Source organism: Ursus maritimus, unplaced genomic scaffold, assembly GCF_017311325.1.
Source record: "Ursus maritimus isolate PB19 unplaced genomic scaffold, ASM1731132v1 scaffold_27, whole genome shotgun sequence".
Classification (NCBI taxonomy): domain Eukaryota; kingdom Metazoa; phylum Chordata; class Mammalia; order Carnivora; family Ursidae; genus Ursus; species Ursus maritimus.
In genome coordinates, this window is record NW_024425230.1 from 14078532 (window position 1) to 14103536 (window position 25005).

Below are 25005 nucleotides of genomic sequence, written 5' to 3' on the forward strand. Positions count from 1 at the left end.
GCTGCTCTGTATTGCAAAGGTAGTAGGAGAACAAAAAACAACAACAACAAAAAAAAACCAGGGATGTACTGTATGGTGACTAACATAATATAATAAAAAAACAGTATTATTAAAAAAAAAAGACAGAAAAGGAGGGAAGAAAATAAAAAAAAGAAATGAAATAAAAGCACAAGTATCAAAAAGGAGAAAAGCAAAACTATCTTTCTATAGATGACATGATTTTTTTTCCATAGAAAATTCTAAAGAATCTACAAAGCAAATCCTAGAAATAATTAAATCCAGCAACGTCACAGAGTATAAAGTTATTTTTTAAAGTAAATTCCATTTTCATATGCTAGTAGCAAAAAACCCCCAGGATTATGACATCTAAAATTTTCCATTTATGGTAACATCAAAACCCATAAAATATGTAGGAATAAAATTCACAGGACATGAGCAAGATCTCTTCACTGGAAATTATAAAAACTTGCATTATAAAATATCTAAATCAGTGGACAGATATGCCACGAGTTCATGGGTTGGAAGACTCAATATTGTGAAGACGGCAGTTGTCTACACACTGATCTATAGATGCAAGCAATTCTTATTTTGTAGAAATTGACAAGCTGATTCTAAATATTATCTGGAAGTATAAGTGATAGGATCATTAAAGCAATTTGAACAAATAAAGCTTACACTGCCTAATTTCACAACTTTTAAATATATAGTAATAAAGACAGTGTGGTGCTGGCAAGAAGATAGGCATAGCGATCAATGAAACAGAAAATAGGCCCAGAAATAGATCCACATGCATGCAGTTAATTAAGAAAGTTGCCAAGGTAACTCCACGGGAGCAATAAGAGTCTTTTCAACAAGTGGACAGGACCAATTGGATGTATGTATGGGGGAAAAAAAATCACTAATCCTTACCAACTGCCACATATAAGAAATAACTCTAAATGGATTATAATATTTAAATATAAGTGTTCAACCTTTAAAATTTTTAAGAAAACGTATGTGGAAAAACCTTCGCCATCTTGGGTGACATTTCCTAAGATACAAAAAGTACAAAGAATAATGTAAATAAAAGAAAAAATGGAATTTATTGGCAGCAATCTTCATTTGCTCTTTGAAAGACACAGCTAAGAAATGGAAAAACAAGTCACAAAAAGGGGAACAATATTATCTATACATGTACTGAAAGACAACTTGTATCCAGGATTTATAAAGAATTCTCACAACTTAACAGGAAGATAATCCAAAAAAATGAGCAAAAGATTTGGCCAGGCCCTTCACACATTACAGAAATGAATGTGAATACCTAAAAGCACATAGAAAGATACACAACATGATTATCCATCAAGTAAGTGCAAGTGAAGACCCCTGGGAAATAGCAGTGCACGCATGATAGAAAAGCTACAGTTGAGCGGCGCCTGGGTGGCACAGCGGTTACGCGTCTGCCTTCGGCTCAGGGCGTGATCCCGGCGTTACGGGATCGAGCCCCACATCAGGCTCCTCCGCTAGGAGCCTGCTTCTTCCTCTCCCACTCCCCCTGCTTGTGTTCCCTCTCTCGCTGGCTGTCTCTATCTGTGTCGAATAAATAAATAAAATCTTAAAAAAAAAAAAAAAAAGAAAAGAAAAGCTACAGTTGAAAACACTGACAAGAGAGAAAGTATTGAGAAAATGTGGAACAGCTAGCTCTCTCAAACACTCCAGGTAGAAATACAAAATGATAAAACTGATTTGGAAAACCACCTGGAAATTTCTCATAAACTTTCTACTCCGAAATGTAGAAATTTAACATATAACATTTAATGTATGTCCCACAAAAACTTGTTCACAGATGTTCAGAGCATAGCAGCTTTATTCCAAATCACAGCAAAATTGGCAAGAGCCCAAATGTCCACCAACAAGTGAATGTAATATATCCATTCAATGGAACACTGCTCAGAATTGAAACACCTACAAAATGTCAGAATCAGTACATGAAGCTCTCTATTTCTCTGATACCAGGAAAGGTTCTTACTCTATCATGTGGGTTTCCTTCCTACATTCCATAACGCAGATGCAAAGGTGACCCAGTCTATATCTTCTACCAAAACATAACTTTAAGAAATCTCAAATCTTCCCCTACAAGTATTTCTTCACTTTTTGCCTCAAAATTTGTCAAAATTTTTATAAGGATAGATAAAAATATATATATATATGTCAAATCTCAGATGAGGAAAAGTGATTCACAAAGACACTTTGTGTTTTTCTAGGGAAAAGGCTAAAGATAGAAACATGTGAGAAAGAGTGCATGATTCCAAGGGAGCTGTGACTAATAAACTTAGCCACCACTGCCGCAGACGCTTGTACGAATCCTCTAGGTATTGTTTCATGAGGTATGACATGAGAAGCATGTTATCTTACCTCACAAGAAGTTTTAAAGCACAAATTGGGCTATGTTTTCCTCAGGTTCCATTATGAAGTGATTTGTAAATAATGAAGTAATCGACCAATCCAATGGCTGAATTATCTTCTACACAACCACGAGGATGCCTCACTTCCAAGTATTTAGCTTGGGATACCAAGTACGATGGCACTGCTATTTTCCCAAATACCCTGGGATAGCCTTGTTTAAAATTATATTAAGATTCTGTCCTGTCCCTTAAGAGTAGATTTAAGACTAGGAAATAGCCAGATTACGTGAAGCCAAGTCTCTGGATAACCTAAAAAGTCTACATTTGTTGAGACAAACCAAACAAACATAGAAAATATGATTACAGATTTGTGTTTGTCATTTGTGAACTACACATTGTCCATGAAAGTAATGTTAAAAGAAACTGAAAAATGGAATCAAGATCCTCATTTCAATATATATGTTTTGATTGGGTTGCTCATACAAAATGATGGATTTTTGTTTGTTCTCATAAATCATCAGACTCACCACTGAGATTAGGCTCAGGATAATATGACTACTGTTTACAGAATATCACCTTGACCCAGTATTGGTCAGATTAACTAGGTAATCTTAAATTGTTATTCTACTGTATAATAGAATGACAAAGGATGACTTAATATGGCATAAATACATTTAGCACATGATTTTTTAAAAAGTTCACTTTTGGTAGAAAATTACTGAAAAACTTTTACATCAAGTTTCAGTCATGAACATTCTACTTTCTAAGTTACTCATGCCTACAACTCAAACTAAACATTGAGGTTTTTGAAAAGAGGTCAAGATTCATTTCATAAATACAGTTAAGGCTTAACATCAGAGTAAAAATGAACAGATATCTTGGAAGGAAAACAGATGAAAATTAACCCAATGTTCACCTTCCTTGCTACGAGCCCAAAGCTTATTAGGCAACCGAGTCAAAACCATACTGTCAGGCAATATCCCCAGAAGCACAAAGGAAGGGCTAGTTGAGTTATTTTGGTTAAGGCACTACGGCTTCAAAGCTCAGTGACCTGGATTTAATATTCAAAGGGGTTAGAAGGTGTTTCACCTGCAAAATACTGCAGAGGGGACTAACTTTCGTTGAAAACCAACAGTGATCTTTGCCTTATGACCAAGAAGAAAAAAAAAATACACACACTTCTTTCCCAATATTGTGAAAAATGGTTTGTTACAATACAAATTAAAATTTTTAAAAAGAGTGTCTCTTGAAATAATCATACAGTCTTTATGAATAACCATCCTGTCATCACAGGGCATAATTTGAGAAGAGACGCTCATACACATGATTATTTTAGAGTAAAGGTATTAGGTAAGGTGAAACAAAGCTATGCTACTTCTATTCCAAAGAACTCCAAGGTTAAACAAATAGAGAGTAATAGAAGAATCTGTTTTTAATTTGACCAAGTACACATTCATTGTTCTAACAAATCAGTAAGCAGCTCCTTCTCAAGAAAATGTAACTTCCTTTATTGCTGTGAAAAGAGAAAAAAGCGTTGTACGTACTACTATAATAAAGCAAAACCACAGTATACACCAAAAAACACCTCCGGGTCTTCTAATGTCCATTCATCCGATTAAAAGTCTCTTTTGCTTCCTGGCCTACATTATGACACTTAGACATGATAGCTTAATATTTAAGACTTTCTTTAAACTGGCTTATACTTGACTATAATTCATAAGCCAATATCTTTCACAAATTCTTCATTCACAATCAAGAAACTATTTGCAGACCCCATACATGAAATGGTGTTCAGAATTTTGCCTTTGAACATACCTTTCGCTCATTTAGAAAGCTACTCCTTGAGGATTTCATCACCTTGGACGTGTTTCCTTTTCAACCCATCCCAGAGCACTACATACTAACCCCATCTTACTGCCACTGCTTTACTTCATGTATAAATTCATTGTTCATTTTCCCTTCATTAAACATTTGTTGAACACTATGAACCATGCTGATTTATTCTTTTTATCTTTCTTTCTTTTTTTTCAATTTGAAATAGTCATTTATTAACTGACCAGATTACAAAAATAATCATGGTAGATACCTTAGTTCAAGCCTATTGATCTGGACTTCCCTGTTGCCAGCATCTTCAACTTCTACAAAAAGGGGTGCTCTTTTTCTTCATTCCCCCTCATGGAGAAGATAATTTGAAGGGCCATAAGAAGTTATTTGCTTCTTTGAAATATTTTCCAATGGTAGAGATCTCATGGATCAGAACCTCCATGCAAATAATGCCGTATTTACCAAAAGACTGAGCAACCAATGTGTTATCTACCAGGGCAATTCACTTTTTGTTGATTTTGCCACAACCATGCTTATAGATCAATTCATTCACTGATTTCAGGTTTGGGTACCCCCATGCCATATATGGTTCCACAATCCTGGAATCTTTGAGTTCACACCACTGATACCTCTGATCCTGATGACAAACGCCAGTTTGGGTTCTGCAGGTATGTAGAAGTTGCCAGCTTTTCTTGCCATCCTAGCTATTTGATCTCAGTTCTGTACATCTGCCGATATTCCTTGTGGTGATGCTTAGCTTTTTCATAGATAAACTTCCTCTTTGTCTTTCAAAGCATCTTTTGGGCAAACTTCTTACTCAGATGCGTGATCTTCAACTCTGTGAAATGGCTTTTTTTTTTTTTTTTTTTTTCCGTTAAGGGTTGCTGGCACAGCAGGAACCTTCCTTTTCTTCTCTCTGTATCCTCCATGGTTCCAGCCAGAAAAGAGCTGAACCATGTTGATTTAGACACAACGCTAAACAAAACCAGCAAACCAATCACCACCCCTCACAACATCAGCAGTAACAAAACAGCCTTAATAGAGCCTACATTGTATTTGGGGATTAGGGATGAAATCGGTAAAATAAATAAGCAAACTATATATTATAAATCAGATGATAAAAACTGGCATGTGAAAATAAACCAAATGAGCAGGGATGAAAAGAAGGGAATATGAGGCAACAGATAAAGGGGTGCAATTATAAGTGGGGGCAACCAGGGAATGACTTGTGGAGAGAGCAACATGTGAGCCAAGTCCTTGGAGGAAGTGTGAAAATCCAGTTCAGTTGTTTCTGGTCAAAAGGATTAATAGATCTAAAGGTCCCAAAGTGGGAGCATGCCTGGTATGTGCAAGGAACAGCAAGCACCCCTGTGGCTGAAGCAGAGTGAGTAAGACACTTAGAAAGAGAACAGAAGTGAGAAGGGAACAGGAGTCAGTCTTGAGGAGCCTGGTCCAGGGCTGTAGGGTCTCTGAAGTTTATTCTAAGGGAGTGGCTGAGCTGTTGAAGGGCTGTGAGCAGAAGAAGGGCACTTATGTCAACCAATGTCATGATCTGAGTGAGGATAGGGAGGAGGAATTGGTGCTTGAGGACAGACATTATAACATAATCTAGAAGAGAGGAAAGGAGAACGGATTATAGAAATGTACTACATTTGTCAAGAGGCACTAAATGTGTTTTTCCATAGCTGTGCTTACCTATGGCTCTAATTGAATATAATGAAGGTAGAGAAGGAAAGGAAATTATTTGAAAGGCAGACCATGGAATTTGAGCTGGATATTGGTGAGGAACAATATAAAGTGGTAAGGATGCAATTTAAACAAATCAGTGTACTGATTAACAGATTAGAAGCAGCTGAAGAGAAAATTAGTGAGATGCAAAATGATTTCAAAGAAATTATTCAGAATGTAGACAAGAGAGACAGAGATACAAATACGTGAGAGAAGTTAAGAGATAGGGATGATACAAAGGAGAAGATGTTCGGGGTGGGGAGAAAGAATTAATGATAGAATGGGAAAGAAGACATATACGGAGATAAAATGCCCGAGAATTTTGAAAAATTGTATAAAGATACCCATATAGGAAACAAAAAGAGAAAGAAAGGAAGAAAGAAAGAAGAAAAGAAAGGAAAAGAAAAGAAAGGAAAAGAAAGGACAAGACAAGATTCTTACATCCTAATGAAGGATCCTTACATCCCTTCATCCTAAATGAAGAATTTAGGCCTAAAAATGCCATAGTAGAACTGAAAAACACCAGGAACAAAAAAAAAAGAAACATTTAAAAGCAACTAAAGAGAGAAAAATAGCTCAATTGCAAAGAAAAAGCAATTTGAGTGACTTTGTATCTCAGTGGAACAAGGAAAGCAAAAAGACACTATAGCATATATTAAATTTCAGTCTTTCAGTTTAGAATAGTGTATCTAGCAAATTATCTTATGAGTAAAACAAAGACATTTTTGGAAATATATGAGCCAGCAGTGCTCATCACCAAAAGACCCTGGTGAAAGTGTACATAAGATTTATTTTAAAGAGAAGGAAAATTGTTCCTGGTCCAAAGGCTGAATGCAAGGATGTATGTACTCAAAAGCAATGATAAATGTGTACGCCAATCTAAATAAACATTCACTTACCCAAAAAAAGGCTAATTTTTGTATAATAAGACAATCCAGAACTAAAATGGGGAGCCAGTAAAACCCATAGATTGGGAGTGGTATGGCTTGATTTAAAGAATTCTAAGACACCCTCATGTTAAGCCTGTGTATTAAGGAGAAACATAAACTTCAGCTTTTCAGCATGAAGTGAAAGATTTACCTCAATCTTCCTGCAAAAAAACAGAAATCACACAAAAACAAACAAAAACCCCAAAAACAACTGTGACGACTGGATAATATACCAAATAAACAAACTCTGGTTGAAGACCTCTGAGAGCAACAAAGGCACCCAGGGTCCACGGAGACAAGATCAAGAATGGAAGACAAGGGGGCGCCTGGGTGGCACAGCGGTTAAGCGTCTGCCTTCGGCTCAGGGCGTGATCCCGGCGTTACGGGATCGAGCCCCACGTCAGGCTCCTCCACTAGGAGCCTGCTTCTTCCTCTCCCACTCCCCCTGCTTGTGTTCCCTCTCTTGCTGGCTGTCTCTCTCTCTGTCAAATAAATAAAATAAAATCTTAAAAAAAAAAAAAAAAGAATGGAAGACAAATGTAATGGCGTGAAGCTTGGCTTGCTACTGCTTTATCTCCTCCAGGGATTTCTTTGTTTCCTTTTGTTTTGTTTTTGCCAATTCACTATGTGGGATGACATAGTGCTCTGGCACAGAGTAATAGCTTAGAGCTTGCTTCTATTTTAATAATCTAGGGAGCTAAAAATTGGAATACGTAGAAACTATGGCAGCTGAGACTTGAGAGACAAAATGAATAGGAGAGATTCAAGCCCAACATTCTCCATGCATTTCTCCTGAGAAATTTACCATTTTCTAAGGCACGCATGCTTATGGTGAAAGGTTGAGACCTAGCAGAAAGTAAGAACTAAAAGCTTTCAGCAATCTCACTGATTGTGAAGGAGTAGTAGGAAACAAGGTCTCTCAGAAACACGATAGGCTTTTATTAAGACACCTGAAGGACTAGGCACTAAGCGGAGGGGTAACTAGAAATAGACTCATCCTCAAAATGCTTGAAATCCTATCTCGGATCATTTCAACCTTAATTGTATCATACAGACTTGTTAGACCCTTACCGCCTCCTCTATATTTTCTCTGGTGGAATACAACACAGTCCCTTATCCCCTATAACATTTTAATACATCTTATCCAGTATTAATAAAAATAATTAGTCATGGTTAGGAAAAAAAGACCAAAAATCAAGAGAAAAACAGACAACCAGGACAAGCAGGTGATTTAGATGTTAGAGTCACTGGATATGAATATTAAAATAGTTTGATTATTACATACATGAAAATGGATAACAGCATGCAGAATCTCGGCAGAGAACTAGGATCTCCTAAACAGAATCTAATGGAAAGCTAGAAATAAAAAAATAATAAAAATTTTTAAAAAAAGGATATGTGAAAGGAAGAACTCACAAAATGAATTTAATAGCAGAATAGAAATGAGAAGATTCATGATTTGGTGTATTGGTAGAAAATGAATAACTATGTTAAAAAAAATACAGTACAAAAGCCACATGGCACACTGAGAAAAGTTTAATTTACACCTAAAAATTTGGAATCCAGGAGGAGAGAGGAAAGAGAGAATAGAGAAAAAGCTATAAATGTTATTGGATGAGAATTTCCCAAAATTTATAAAAGAAACGAAGTTACAGATATAAAGAACCTCAAATACGATGAAGAGAAAGAAAACCACACGTAGGCACCTCAGAGCAAAACTGCACATAGCTGGTGACCAAAATAAGTTTGAAAGGCAGATACTGGGGTGGAGGGGGGAGCACGTCCTTCCAATGAACTACAATCAAACTGACAACTGACTCTTCCAGAAAAATGAGAAGAGCCAGAGGACAATTGGAAGGAATGTATGTATGAGAGGATTTATATGCTCCTAGAAAATTTGGTAAGATGTACTCCTAAAGTTGCCTGGGCTTTGTATTTTGCTTTCTGGAAAGATATTAAACTACCGATTCAATTATTTAATGGTTTTAGGGTCCCTCAAGTTCTCATTCTTTTCCAGTCACTTTGATATGTTGTCCTACAAGTTTTATCTATTTCATACTTTTTTTAACATTTTAAGCATAAGATTTCATAGTATCCTCTTATGTTTAATCTCTGGTTTATCTAGGTTTTTTCTCGTTTTAATACCAGATACTGTTTTCTTGTGCCTTTACTCTGTACGTTGAAAACTTTCAGAAGATAATCGATTTTATTAGTTTCTTGAAGAGACAATTTTTAATTTTATACTCCCTTCTATTCTATACATGTATTCTACTTCATTGATTTTGCCCTTATTTTTATTTCTAATTCATTTGGCTTCATTTTGCTGTAATTTTTCAATGTCTTGATTTTGACAGTTAACTTGCTAATTTTGAGTGTGACTATTTTTCAATACTGGTTTTGTCTTGTTCTAATTTTGTGGAATACAGCATATCAATTTCAACTCTTATGTGGAAGGGCAAAAAGCCAAGAATAGCCAAGGCATTCCTGAAAATGAAAAACAAATTAGAACCACGCTAAAGCCAAATGATGTTTGTGTAACATTACTGGTACAGACAAGAGACCAATGGGCAAGCCCACCCACGTACGGAAATCTGATCTATGACTTTCTGAAAATTGCAGATCACTGGGAAAAAAGTAGAAGAGTCAAGAACTGGAACTACATTAACTGGATAGCCAGAATACAACAATGGAATCAAAAGTAGCTTTAAAAATTTAATGTAGGGGCGCCTGGGTGGCTCAGTTGGTTAAGCATCTGTCTTTGGCTCAGGTCATGATGATGGGGTCCTGGGATTGAGCCCCACATCAGGCTCTCTGCTCAGCAGGGAGCCTACTTCTCCCTCTCTCTCTCTGCCTACTGCTCTGCCTACTTGTGTTCTCTGTCTATGTCAAATATATAAATAAAATCTTTAATGTAAAAAACCATAAAAAATTAAAGAATATCTTTATGACTTTGGGATAAGGAACAATCCTCAATGATACAAAATGCATAAACCACAGAAAAAATAACTGATAAATCTGACATGCAACACAAGAATTTTTTCATCACTAGTTAAGTTAATATAGAGTGAACAAATAAGCCACAAACTTGAAAAAGATACTTTTCTCACAAAGAATTTCTATCTGGATTATATAAGACACTTCTATAAATCAATAAAAAGGTAGGGGGTAAGGAAGAATTAAAAAAGAGCACAAAGGCCCCCAAACATATGACTCTTATTTGTAATGAGGAAAATGCAAATTAAAACTACACCAAGGTACCACTTCACACATCAGATGGATAAAATTTAAAAAGTCAGAGAATCCCAAGAGTTTTCCAACATGCAGAACAAGGATAAACTTTTATTTGATAACTGAAGTTCAGTCACTTGGGAAATGGTTGGCATTAGCTAAACACAATGTGCAGATGAGATAAACCTAGTATCTCCACTCCTGGGTATGAATCTGGGAGCAGTGGGTTTCAAACATTGGGGTACTTGGGAAGTACTAGGGAGCTGGTTTAAAAAAGGTTGCTGGGCCTCGCCCCCTGCATTTCTGGTTCTGCAGGTTTGGGTGGGGCCCAGGAAATTACATTTCTACAAAGTTCCCAGGTGCTGCTGATGCTGCTGTCCAGGTACCATACATTACGAGCCATGACTCTCAACTCTTGCATGTGCCCACCAGATGAAATGCATTCCAGTATCTTCAAGAACATTCTTCATGATAGCCAAAAACAAAATGAAAAAAACAAAAACACAACAACAAAAACCCTGGAATCAATCCAAATGTCTCTCTAAAGTAGAATGGATAAATATAATTTACTCAATGGGGCGTCTGGGTGGCTCAGTCCCTTAAGCATTCGACTCTTGGTTTCAGCTCAGGGCATGATCTCAGGGTCATGAGATCGAACCCCATGTTGGGCTCCGTGCTGGGCGTGGAGCCTGCTTGGGATTTTCTCTCTCTCTCCCTTGCTCTCTGCCTCTCCCCCAAATGCCCTCTCTCTCTCTCTCTCTCAAAATAAAAATAAAAAAATAAGGGTCACCTGGGTGGCTCAGTTGGTTAAGCGTCTCCCTTCAGCTCAGGTCATGATCCCAGGGTCCTGGGATTGAGCCCTGCATGGGGCTCCCTCTTCAGTGGAGAGTCTACTTCTCTCTCTCCCTTCACCTGCTGCTCTCCCTGCTTCTGCTCTCTCTCTCTAACAAATAAATAAAAATCTTTAAAAAAATAAGATAAAATCTTTAAAGATGCTCTCCCTCTTCCCCTCCCCCCAGCTTGCATGCTCTCTCTCTAAAAACAAAACAAAAAAACAGTAATAATTTACTCTTAAAGTTAAATGTCATACAGAATGAAGATGAACCCCGTGGATGAATGTCAAAAACAATACTGAGTGAGTTTGCAAGCCACAGAGTAAGACATTAACGTATTATGTGATGGCTTTGATAAAATCTTCAAAAAACAGACGAAATTCAATTACATTGTTCAGAGACAGATACAAAGGTGGCAAACCTACAATGGATAGTGAGTGAATGATACAACATTCAGTAACACCATTACTTCTGGGGGTGAGGGATGAAGAAGGATCCAATCATAAAGAGAATAAAGAGGCAAATAAAGGACTTCTAAGATAATGGGAATTTTTAATTTTTAAGTTGGGTGATAGGCACATAGGTGTTTCTTACTGTTATTCTTTAAATCGTACACAGAGATGTATAGTTTTATAAACTCCCTTGTATATACAAATATATTTTATACTAATTTCTTTTTTACGGCAGGTGGCATACTACTAGAAACAAAAGGGTATGATTTTGCACTGACCTAGGAATGCTTTCAAAAGGCATGCAGTTGAGGGTTCCCAAGCAACCATTCCATTTGGTTACAACTGCTGTGGACAAAGAACTGATTTTAAAAAAGAGGAAGGCCAGGGTGGGGAATAAAGAAGAAAAAGAGAAAAGACAGCAACCAAAAAAACACACTCTCTCTCATACACACACACAGTGGACCAAATATGGCCCCTATTATTTGCCAGTTTACAACCTCTGGCCCAGATTACTCTAATACACTTCTAACTCATATATTAATCATAATACTTTTCTCTACTTTCTAATTCTTCACATCAAAGCCAAAGTAATAACCCAAAGCTTAGTTCTTATTGTGGTGCACTCCTGCTCGAAGCCTTTTATATCTGCCCACTCTCTAGAGACAGAGTCTAAAACTCTTGGTATGCTTTTCAAGGGCATCGAATCAAAATAGGGCCTGAACTTATATTTATTATTCTTTCGGACTCTCTTCTACCATATTTTCTATATTCCAGGCACAAAAATTTACCATTCTTAAAAACTGCCTGTGGGAGCGCTTGGGTGGCTCAGTAGGTTGGGTGGCTGGCTTCAGCTCTAGTCATGATCCCAGGATCCTGGGATTGAGCCCCACGCTGGGCTCCCTGCTCATCGGGAGCCTGCTTCTGCCCCCCCCCTTTGTATGTGCAAATGCGTTCTCTCTCTCTTCCTCTCAAATAAATAAATTCTTTTTTTAAAAAAACTGCCTATGTTTTCCTTCTCAGTGCCTTAACCCAAGTGCCCCTAGGAATGTTCTTTTTATCTTTCTCACTGGTTGCCCTGGTTGGAACAAGCCATTATGTTACCCAGTGTTTCATAATGCCTTATAATTGGTTCTATAAATACCAAGTAAATGTATTTTGTCTGGCATCATGGTCATTTTGTTCAAGTTTTACTCTTGGAAATCCTGAAGCATATATAATTTATATCTGTATTTCTTATAAAACATAGGATGGTCTTGCATGTAATAGATACTCAAAGATTTATTGAATTGAAACAGGAGTCAAAATGAGCATTAAAAGTCTAACCGAATCCTTTGCATTTGAACAACCTGTCACCCAACACTGTGGTTGGGTGAAGTCACAACATTGGGTAGCTTGTAGTGGTCTGGAGGGCAGACCAGGAAGCCCTAAATCAGAATCCAAAGAATGGCTTTATACAAAGGCAAGGGGATAAAACCTGAGATACTCCAGATGCATGAATGACAAATAACCCCCAAGGGCAGCAACCCCCAGGTGAACATTTGTGTGTGGGTGAGCAGGAGAAAGTTCTGGCAAGTGGTTTATTTCCAGTCTACATCAATCCCCAGAAAGTCAAGGTGGGCAAATATACTGTAGGTTCCGAATCAATTAAAACAGCTGAACTGATTAACCAATTCAAACATCCATTCAACCAACATTCATGGAGTGTTTATTATGTATGGGGCACTAGCTTCTATTTTAAAAAAGGAATAAGATACTTTCTGTCATCCAGCAGCTACCAGTATAAACTATCTCAAACTCACACATGCACACACGTGCATGCACGTGCGCGCACACACACACACACACACACACACCTGGAATTTCTGATCACGTCTTACTTACATATGGTTGTAAATAGAAATACCAGAGTAAATCATTATATATGATCACACAGTAATCAAAAGGACATTTTAAATGAGAAAATAAATTTGTTAATAATTTTGTGGTTGAGTTTGACTGTGGAGCCGAGTGCTCTTAACGACCACGCTGTACTTTTTCCTGTTGTGTTATTTTCAACAGTTCTGAGGTGATTACATTTTCTAACATTAAGCATTTATTTAGTGGTGCTTGGGACATACTCACTTTGATTGGCTCTAAATCATGGCTTTCTCTATCCTAGCAGTGTGCTCTTGGAAATATTGCATAACCTTTTTCCGTCTGTAAAATGAGAATGGTAGGATCTGCCTCAAGCCCTGTTGAGAGGACTCAAGGCAATGATGGAAGGGAGGAGTCATCATCACTGCCATGCTCCTTAAAGCAGATGAATGACTGCACCCAAGTCAAAAGACAGTAATAGAAGCATGAAGAAAGCCACTTGGAAGATAAGGCTTGTTGGTCTCTACGTCACTAATTTCTGTGGAAAAGCACTCTGGCCATTCATTCGTTCAATGAGAAGACGTTTACTCAGTTATTCCTTTGTGTTTTCCCAATGCTAGAGAGGGACAGTGCTTAGTTTAGACCTTCTCTTTAGTAAGAGAAAGAAAGCACAAGGAAAAGACATGACAGTGGTAAAAAAAAATTTTTTTTAAGGCTTCCCTTGCTTAGAGGTGGTAAGACAACCAATTGGGCTGGATCATAGAGATATGGGGCTGGAGATAAGGGTGGGTACAAAGTGGGGGCCAGTCAGTGGAAAGACCTGTATGAAATGGTAATAGGTTGAAGATGTGATTATAAGCTAAACACAAAAATAACAGGATCGGATATTTAATTAGATAATTTCGGTAGCAGAGTACCCTTAATTATGGGAATGGAGTAATGAAATAAGAAACAGAAAAACCTTTTAGGAAGGAACTGCAATAGCCCAGGAGAAAAGGCAAGATCACTTCTGTCTGGGATGCTCAGGGATGTTTTAAAAGAATATAGGCTTTGGGGGCACCTGGGTGGCTCAGTCAGGTTAAACGTTTGACTCTTGATTTCACCTCAGGTCATGATCCTGGGGTCATGGGATCAAGCCCTGCATTGGGCTCCATGCTCAGTGGGGAGTCTGCTTGAAGATTCTCTCTCGTCCTCTCCCTCCACTCACATTATCTCTCTCTCAAATAAATAAATCTTTTTTAAAAAATAATATAGGCTTTTGTTGGTTTTTTAAACATGGTATGGATTCTGATGAACTGTGGGAAGCCACATGGGGAAACACTATGGATCTGATGCCTGGTTATACTTATTTACTCATCAGGAATTACTTCTGATTTCTGGACAACTCTTAGAGTCATTCCTGGTCTCCTCATCCCTTTGGGTTGGCCTATGAAATTAGCTTGCCCATTCCTCCCCTTGTTGGGGTTTTTATATCTAAGATCTACCGTGTGGAGAGGCACATAGCTTCCTCCTAGATGTAAAGCCCTCCGCCATACATCAGCAGCCATGGAGGAAGCCAAATGAGCTAAGCAAATACCAGAAATCTTGCAAGTTGCTGCTAACATATGACTTTGGTATATTTGTAACTGCAGTTCTCCCAGCCACTCTCTGATGGAAATGTCCACAGTCCATAACCTCTCCCCTCCTTCCAAATGTATGCCTCACTAAATTACTTCCTGTGCAAGGAGCCAATGCTTGCTTCATAAATCCTTATCCATCAGATAAGCAACATAAATGAAGGATTGCAATGAAGGGCCTAGTTGTGGTAGGCAGAATAATGGTACCCCAAAAGATGTCCATGTCCTAGTCCCCAGAACCTGTGAATACATTTCAGTGCAAGGGAAACTAAGGTTACAGATGGAATTCAGATTGCTAACCATCTAACCTTAACATAGGGCAATCATCATGGATTACCTGGCTGAGGCCAGTGTAACACAAGGTCAGTCCTTACCAGTGGAAGGTGGATGCAGAAGAAAAAAGCCAGGAAAAGATGTGAGGGCAAAGCAAGGCCAGAGAGACGCCATGTGATGACTCCACAATGTGCCCTTGCTGGATGTGAACCTGGAGGAAAGGACGATGAGGCAGGGAACATGGGCAGCCTCAGAAAGCCGGAAAAGGAAAGGACAAAGATGCTCCCCTAGGGCCACCAAAATAGAATGCATCTCATCCAGCATCTTGAGTTTAGGCCAGTGAGACCTGTGGTAGACTCCTGTCTTCCAGAACTGTAAGAGAATACATCTGCACTGTCTAAAGCCACCTAACATATATGGTAATTTGTCATACTAGCAACAGGAAACTAATAAAGTAGTATAATGTGAAAGGGGGAACATACCTAGGGAAATTGGAGAGAGCTGTCTAGACTGGCCAGAAAGTGAATTCCACACCTTTGGAAAGAACAAGGGTCTAGGAAGGAATTTGTTCCTCCTGATCTAATCTCCGCTTAGGAAAAGGTAAGGGGAATAGAGAAAACCATCATGGAAGACAGGCTTTGGCAAATGTCAACTCTGATCGGGCCCAGAACTGAAATGCCCTTCCCTGCCCTGACCCTCCCTTTTCTCCCCTGTCCTCTAATAAAAACTTCATATCTCAACCCGTACATCCAAGTCATGCTCTGGTTGCTGTGTATATATAAGTTTATATATATGTATAAACTTATCTGAATCAAGACTCATTAACCATATATTTCCTTGAGCATTGAAATATGCCATTTCTAGTGTTCATCTGACATTGTCTTGGACTATTTCTACATGACATAAAATGGTCTGGTCAGTCCACTGGGGGGAAAACGTCAAACTGGGCATCTTGCCTTATCTCTTTTTTTTTTTTCTTTTAAGATTTTATTTATTTATTTAACAGAGAGAGAGACAGCCAGCTAGAGAGGGAACAAAGGCAGGGGGAGTGGGAGAGGAAGAAGCAGGCTCCCAGCGGAGGAGCCTGATGTGGGGCTCGGTCCCAGAACACCGGGATAACACCCTGGGCCGAAGGCAGATGCTTAATGACTGAGCCACCCAGGCGCCCCCACCTTATCTCTTAAAGACAAAACTCCACCAACTAGTTCTAGTTTTATGTGGGAACAACCCTAACTGGAAATTTGCCCCCAGTACTTTTGCAGAAGGACACCTGAATTACATGTTTCCGATTTTTATTATCCTCTGTGACTGCCAGAATAAACAATATGTATAATTTTCAAACTTCCAATTTCACGGTAACACTTTTCTGTGTAAAAGAACATATGGACATTTCCATGGATGTATGTAGCTAATTCCATTCTGGTTCTAGAAGTCCATACAAAAGTCCATATAATCCTAAAATTAACTATAAATTGGAGACTTTTAGACTATATTCTTCTAGACATGGAATTTTTGTTGACTTTTATTTTCCCTTTTTGAATGTATTATGGGACATTTTGTTTACAGATTTATTTATTTATTTGAGAGAGAGAGAGAAGGAGAGAGCACAAGCGCTGGGGGAGGGGGAGAGGGAGAGAGAAAGAATAATCTCCAGCAGACTCCACGCTGAGTGCGGAGCCAGACATAGCGTTCGATCCAATGACACTGAGATCACAACCTGAGGTGAAATCAAGAGCTAGATGCTTAACTCACTGAGTCACCCAGGTGCCCCTTACGGGACTTTTTAACAGAAAATAATGCTTCTAACCTGTATTTATACATCCCAAATACTAAATACATAATCCTTTCCCCCCTTGAAATATGAAGCATTTATTAAAATCCCATCACTTTCATGTTTGTATCATGCTACTGGCCACTCTATACTTTACATTTGTTGATGATATTATATAAACAGAAAATGGTCAGACGATCGCCTGTGGCCCAATAAAAGTCCCTACACCACTCATAAAGGCAGAGCAACTAGTTTGCAAAGTAGAAAAGCACTGAACTAAATGAAAGAGAGCAACTAATGGGCTGCAACTATCAGCTTTTTCCTCCTGGAATGATCATAATTTCAGGTCTACAACCAAACAATAAATTTCTCATTACGCGTTTTTGCAGAAACTGGTAATTGAGCAGTTGAAAGGCTGATTTTGGTAAATATATCTTCCAAAGCCATCAGCATATTCTCTGCTCTGATTAAAGGAAAGGAGGACAAATCCTCACACTTTTATTTACTCCCCATAAAGCTGGGTATCTTGAAGGGGTCAAGGAAAAATCCCATTACATGTACCTATAAATATTATTTCAGACACGTAACCGTTGGCACAGGGTGCACCATTCATGGCAGAAGTCAGATGGGGCTTTAATTGTACTGTCAGTGGACAAAGCATTCTCGAAAAGTGTTCTCTGACTTTGGTCCCATGAACATCAGGCTACAATTGTGACAAAAAGCTTAAACTTCACACTTACGACTGACTCCATGTTCATAGAAAGATCAGATCAGAATGGATACAGGAAAAAATCGCTCTGGGTAATAAAGCAAGTGTATCTAATTAGCATTAGTGCAGTGATCAAGTAAAGCAGTTCACTGTATTAAGTTACTCTGCCTGTAGCTTTATTTCTGGCACTAAAAGAAGGAGGCTTGCAATCCACTCACATTAAGCCTGCAATAGCTCTGTACATATTCCGTGTGCTGAAAACAGACTAAGGTGCTTCAATTTAGGAAGCCTCCAAGAGTGATTAGGGAGTGATGCTATTTAGAAGCAAAGTACAACCCTTTAGGAATCTGTTTGAGAATGCCTTAGATGGTCTCCTGCTACTCTGATAGCCTACCTATTCTCTTCATCAAAAGGAAGACCGCTTACATCCGAGCCACACATTCCTGCCACCAAACACAAGCATGAAGCCATGTTTGGGTCCTCCTCTCCCTGAAACATGCTTTTAGGGGTCCTGAATTTCTCTCGGGAGGATCCTGAGAGCTTTGCTACGACACTGAGACATCACTATAAACCAGGAAGGAACGCAAAATAGGGTCTTTAAGTACGTACACACACACACACACACACACACTCTCTCTCTCTCTCTCTCTCTCTCTCTCACACTCACTCAATCTTTCGCTCCCCACAATAAAAGTTCAAATCAAAACCCAGCACTGACAAATTCAATTTTTGGCCTGTTATGTTCAAAATCTGTTGCATCATGTAAATAAATGTGCCCAAAGCAACCACCACCACAACAAAAATCCCTGAAACAACAATGAACCTATTTAAAGATGCTGCTTGAATTTTAATGCCTTTCATTTCAAACCAAAAATAGGAAGTTTGATGACATGAACAGAAAATAAAGTCTTCCTCCAGCCTTTCTAGGATATGATCCACTTAAGCACAGAATGAAAATATTTTAAAAGGCCCTTTAAAAACCAAGAGGCAGATGTTCAGGTAAAAGCAAAGCCAGGAGATTGTATATTTTAACAAAGCTATCATATGTGCAGCCCCAGGTTAGGAGTGGCATTGAGGCTAGGGCATGTCTAAACCATCACCACCTGTTTGCCTTGAAAAATCAATTAAAGTCACACTTTCAGAGTAGTCCCCTTCTAACCAATAAAACTTAGCCAGCTTCATCGAGAGACTCGAGTCCCTCACAGGGAATGTACTTGAAACCGGAATCCTTAGTCTTGCTTTCCCGCCCTGCTTGCATTCATATAAACTAACCACAGTAAAACCAGCCTTCAGGGGCAATGGTAGAAATGGGAGGAGGAAAAAGACCGAAAAGAGAGAGAGACAGAGAGAGAGAAATCCTTATTTCCATTGGCTTCCTATCGAGAATCATACTTCCTTTTGGTGAATTCCAGTAATTTCTTCAAAGGCTCTATTTTTTTTTCTTTTCTTTTCTTCTCCTACAGAAGTCTGTGCTACATTTTCTGTGCAACAGAAGAGATCCAGCTTTGCAAGTTGAAAGCAAGGGCAGGAAAGCCATCCCAAGTGTTTTAGTAATTAAACGAATATGCATAATGAACCATATGCCCAAAGGGCCTGTTCTTCATGTGGGCCAGATTTTAGTTTGAATTTTTAATTTTTATATACAGATGAAACATTCAGTGTAATCTACCAACAGTGTGAGAGAGCATGCAATCAGGAAAGTGCGAGGGACAGTCCACGTAGGAGCAGGAACAGGAGACACCAGAGAAATTCTGCTCTGAAGATGTTGATTCAAATGTGTTTTTTCCCCTCTAGCAATTGTTCTTGTCATCTGCTCCGAGGCTTCAGGAGACACATATAACGAATACACTGACAGCTTTATACAGTATGAGTAAAATACAGTGCCGTCAGCCGAAAAGTGTGAAAATCCCATGGGACAAACAAGGATTTCTTAAAAAAAAAAAAAAAAATCCTTCTACACCCATCATTCAGACTACCATCTTGAATTATAGGGAATCCTCCCAAGTCTCTTCCGGAAGCTACATAAATATTATATTGTAGGCTCTAAGCCACATATATTAGTGATTTGAACTGATCGGAGACGAATTCTTACCTCTCAGTGATGCAGTTGTGCATAGTGGGTAAAAACTGCTCAGGGTGAAATGCAAGCTTGCCCTCCCCACTCCTACAGCTATACACACCATGCAGTTAAGGACTCAATATGCTTGCTCAAACATACAAATCCCCAATATTTCCTAAACTACTGTGATGGAAGAACGGGTAACACCTTCCTTTAAGCTTTTCAGTGTCATTTTCAAAATACTGAGTTATAATCAAAGCAACGTAAGAGACATAGTCTCTGATAAAATTTACTCTATCAGCTCCTGGACACACAGGATCGAGGAAGCATTCTCTAATGCAGAAGAGAGCTTTTTAAAAATGTGTTTGCACAACGTTTGAAATTTACAGTGATGGTCTGGACAAAGTCACCAGGTCCTTCGGGTGGGTCAATCTTGTAAATGCCTAATTCAGGATAAACATTTCAGAATGGTGTGTGTGTGTGTGTGTGTGTGTGTGTGTGTGTGTGTGTGTGTGTGTTGGGGGCACAGGGGGGCAAGCAGCACAGAGGAAATGCTAAAGTTCACCATCCTCCACGTCTTTAATGGAAATAACCTAAATGCAAGATGCCACACTGGGCCTTACGGCATTGAGAAAAGATTACGAAAACAAATCTGATCAAAAATCAACGTGAAGCCTTAGACTCTTTTCAGCCCCCATTTTGAACACGGATATGCTGTCATTTTCACAATGTAAACACTAGAAATGGAATGCAAAGCATTTAAAGAGCAAGTAATAATGGAGCTGTAAATAACATCTCTCATTGCTTTCACTCTTAATTCAGAGTTTATGCCTTTGACAATGGCTGGGTTACTTGATCTAGTGGTCTCAGTGGAAAGACAGATAAACTTCAACTGCAGGCAGAAGACAAAAATTGACAAGGAGCGTCACCTTTCCTGACTGTTTAAATCCTTTAAGGAAGTGTCGGAGCAATTAGAGAGGGAGTGTAATCTTTGCAGAGTGCATTAACACTCTCCGACCTCCCAGACAATAGATCAGACCTCAGACACATAATGCTTCCCTAAGGCTTTTTAGCCAGCATATTTGATCTCTTAGTCACTCCGTGTGTTACTATAGGTATCATCCACATAGAAGGCATTATTCATAAGCACTACTGTCCACTAGGTCTGAGACCAGACTGCAATCAAGCAAAAGCAGGAAAATCACCTTAATCCTCTGCGTATTTCCTGTATCTTTAAGATGGGGGGTGGGAGGGGAGTCTAGACTTCTGGAAAATAGTCTTTCACAATTCTCTTATTATTTTTTAAAGCTACAAAGTCTGTTCTGTAAAAGTGAATTACAGTAGTTCCCCCCTTATCTGCGGGGGATACTGTCCAAGACCCCCAGTGGCTGCCTGAAACCATAAAGAGTACCGAGCCCTCTATATGCTGTGTTTTTCCCATACAATGATGAAATTTAATTTATAAATTAAGCACGGTAAGAGATTAACAACAGAGATTAATAACGAGTAACGAAACAGAACAATTATAACAACATACTATAACAGAAGTTATGTGAATGTGGCCTCTCTCAAAATATCTTTTGTATGGGACGGAGTGCTAGGTTACTAGTGACCTTCTTTTTTTTTTTTTAAGATTTTATTTTTATTTATTTGAAGAGATAGAGACAGCCAGCGAGAGAGGGAACACAGGCAGGGGGAGTGGGAGAGGAAGAAGCAGGCTCCCAGCAGAGGAGCCCGATGTGGGGCTCGATCCCATAACGCCGGGATCACGCCCTGGGCCGAAGGCAGACGCTTAACGACTGCGCCACCCAGGCGCCCCTACTAGTGACCTTCTGACAGACATCGGACAGAGGGTCTTCTACTCCTAGACCACAGTTGACACCGGGTAACGAAACCATGGAAAGCAAAACTGCGAAGAAGGGGAGACTACCGTAGTTGCATTAATATGGATGGGTCATTAGATGAGCATGGGCTGCAGGGAGGGGGGTAACCTCCAAAACGTTTGATGTTTTTTGTCTATAAAATGAACTTCAGAATCGACTCACTGAAAAAAAATTCCAGGTGAGATAAACAGTACTGTAATATGCAAAAGAAAGCAAAGAGGGGGGAATCAAACTCCTTGCACTCCAAGCTTTTAAATCTTCATCTGTCCTGCAGGTCACATGGCAAGACACACTGGTCAGGCAATAACCTATTTCCTGATGAACACATCCTGTTCCAACTGCTAATCTCACAGTGGAAGCTTGGCTTTTACCATTTATTATAAACATTTTCAAGAACTGCTTACCACGATATATTTTTTAATGGATTAGATTTTGGTCAGCTGCTAACAGAGCAGAGAACTGAATATTCTTTATACAAAGACAGCAAAATAGGTTTTCTGAGACTCTGACTTACTTTCCACTTTTCTCCCTCATGAGTAATTGGAATAGCAATTGAAACAGAATATAAGAAGGCTAGAAGGTTTCTTTTCTGTTCTTTTTTCTTTTCCTCCCCCTTCCATTATAAGAAATTCTGTACCCAAGCTTATGGTATACAAGACCTTATTGGTTTTGAACTTTATCACAAGACTTAGTGAAATGTTCACAAGAGAGACAAAGGCCGAAATTGACATAATTTGCTCAAGACTATCACAGCTTTGTTGATGACACTTAGCATTTAAAGCCTATAGCATGTAAAGTAAAATAATTACATTTTCTTAGAATCAAGGCAGTTCCCCCTTGAAAATGTGTACTGCCAAGGTTTTTCAAATGAGACTGCAAGAAAAGAGAAGAGCTGCATATTAGCTTTATGTTTCAGCAAATCACTTTGGAGTTAGCATTTGCAAACCCCAACTTGAGAAGGAAAAAATGGCAGATGAAAATATATACCCACGAAAAGCAATTTAAGAACTTTTGAACCTTAACTAGCAATAAAGAAAGATCTACTGAATGCTTTAACTTTGCTTCAACACTGCCTAAAATTCAAAATGAAATAAAGAAAGTAACTGGAAAAAATGTTACCATATCGACTATGCATCTTCTAATGTTTTAAAAGAAATTGTTTATGTTTTTAATCCCTGGGTAAAATTGCTTTCAAGGAATTCGTGATTCCATTCAGATTAAAGGTAACCATGAACAATTAGCTAAGGAAGGAAATGCCCTCTGGAACCGACTGGATTTAATACTCTGATGAGAAGGTGTATCTGTGTACAGACACACACACACACACACACACACACACACACACAGCACTATGCCTGAGCAATTTAGTACAATAGCAAAGGACTTAATAACCCTGACCAATGGCATAGGCGTACAACTTCAGTTAAGAAAATTAAAAATAAAAGGGAAAACAGGCTTAAAATTGTTGTCCTAGGAAATCTGTACCAACTTCACATTAATTCGGATCTCATCCCTTGTGCGTAAAGATGAACATGCCATAGAATATCTGAGTAAATTATCATAAAAAGAGATTACGCAATGCCAAAACTTGAGTTTTTTTTTTAAACTAATATAATGATTTCTGCTTGTAGATGATTGTATTAAATTAAAAATAAATTGCTGAAATTAAAATCCCCAAGAAGCAATCCACAGAAATTTACCTTGGACTTTTACCATTTATGAGTTTCTATCGCCACCTGCAGGACTATCTTTAAGTAAAGCCAAGCAATGGTCAGGCTCTTGCCATTCTTTCTTTTCGTCTTTTCCTTTCTTCTCTTCTTCCTCCTCCTCTTCCTCTTATTGTGTGTGTGTCTGTGTACGCCTGTGTGTGTGCACTAAATTTCTAGGGTATCAATTATTTATCTTTTGAAACAATATATATTATTAAACATGTAAAAATCACCAAGAAAATGCAAAATTAAATTTACTGAAAGGTGTAGGGGACTGTGGCCACAGGCAGCCATTTTTTTTTTTTTTTTTTTTTTTTAAACAGCAAAGCACACATCACATTCTCCAATTCTGGAAACTAAAATTCTGATGGAAACTTAGCCTATAGTATTTTCCTTACCAAAATGATGAGGACTTCAATGATTTCCAAGGACAGCAGGTTTTCTAAGGAACAGTTTACAAAAAAAGTTTATAACTGCATATACCTGGCTTATAGCAGAGAAGAAATAGACCAGAGAAGAAAGTAACAGCAAATTCGTACCTAGGGTTTTGTTGCTCTTTAAACAAAAGACAAAGGTTAGATAGTATTTTGCTAAGTGTTACTGTAACCCAATAAAGAACAAGTTTTAAGAGCAGATGTCAAAGCTTCAACACGAAAGCACAGACCATCACCATCGTCATCACCATATTCATGTTTTCGTCACTATCAACATAAAGTTTGGATTAGAAGGATCCATCACCTGGGGTGCCTGGCTGGCTCAGTTGGTTTAAGTGACCAACTCTTGACATTGTCTCAGGTCATGATCTCAGGGTCTTGGAATCCACCCAGCGGCCCTTCCTTGGGCCCTGCGAGGGCGGGGTGAGACTGCTTGGGACTCTCTCTCTCCCTCTACCCTACATCCCCACGCCAACGCATGCATGCTCGTTCTCTCTCTCTAAAGTAGATAAATAAATAAATTAAAAAAAAAAAAAGAAATGGGGGCGCCTGGGTGGCACAGCGGTTAAGCGTCTGCCTTCGGCTCAGGGCGTGATCCCGGTGTTCTGGGATCGAGCCCCACATCAGGCTCCCCCGCTGTGAGCCTGCTTCTTCCTCTCCCACTCCCCCTGCTTGTGTTCCCTCTCTCACTGGCTGTCTCTATCTCTACCGAATGAATAAATAAAATCTTAAAAAAAAAAAAGAAAGAAATGAAACGAAAACAAGGATCCATCCCCTGCAAGAGAAGGGTCAGCCAGATGCATATGAAGTAACTTCGAGACTTTTGCTCCTCTCAGCCATATCACCCTTATGAGTAGCAGGTCTGCAGACATATACAATATTGCTCAAATGTAAGACTTCAGGAAAAATGTTGTTTTTTATTTTTAAGAACATAATTCATGGCTATCGTGTAGACATAGTTCATACTCATGAACTAAAACCATACTTGTGAAGTTCATGACCATAAACAGCACATACTAGACAAGTGTATAGGGGTTGAGCAGCAACCTCTGTTCTAACAAGCCAGGAGGCCTTGGGAAAATCACTTTACTGAATATGAAGGACCCTCTAATGTAACATTCTATAGCTCCATGCTTTTCCAGACTTAAAACAGTAGCCATGAGGGTGTTGTTTTCAATACCTAGTGAGCTAAGAAGTGCATTTCTTTCTTCTTTTTTTTTTCCTTGACAAAATGAAGCATCTTTGGCAATAACTTGAAACAAAAATTTTAAAAAGCTTGCTCAGAAATAGAAAAGTCATTTTAAAGGGCCAGAATAGATAGA

General features: G+C 38.7%; 1 protein-coding gene and 1 pseudogene across 5 annotated transcripts in view; both read right to left on the reverse strand.

Moving 5' to 3' along the window:
• MCTP2 (multiple C2 and transmembrane domain containing 2) overlaps positions 1-25005 on the reverse strand; it is a 237448-nt gene that overhangs the window by 46591 nt on the left and 165852 nt on the right. The window lies entirely within an intron of this gene.
• On the reverse strand, positions 4361-7250 carry LOC121105516 (annotated as a pseudogene).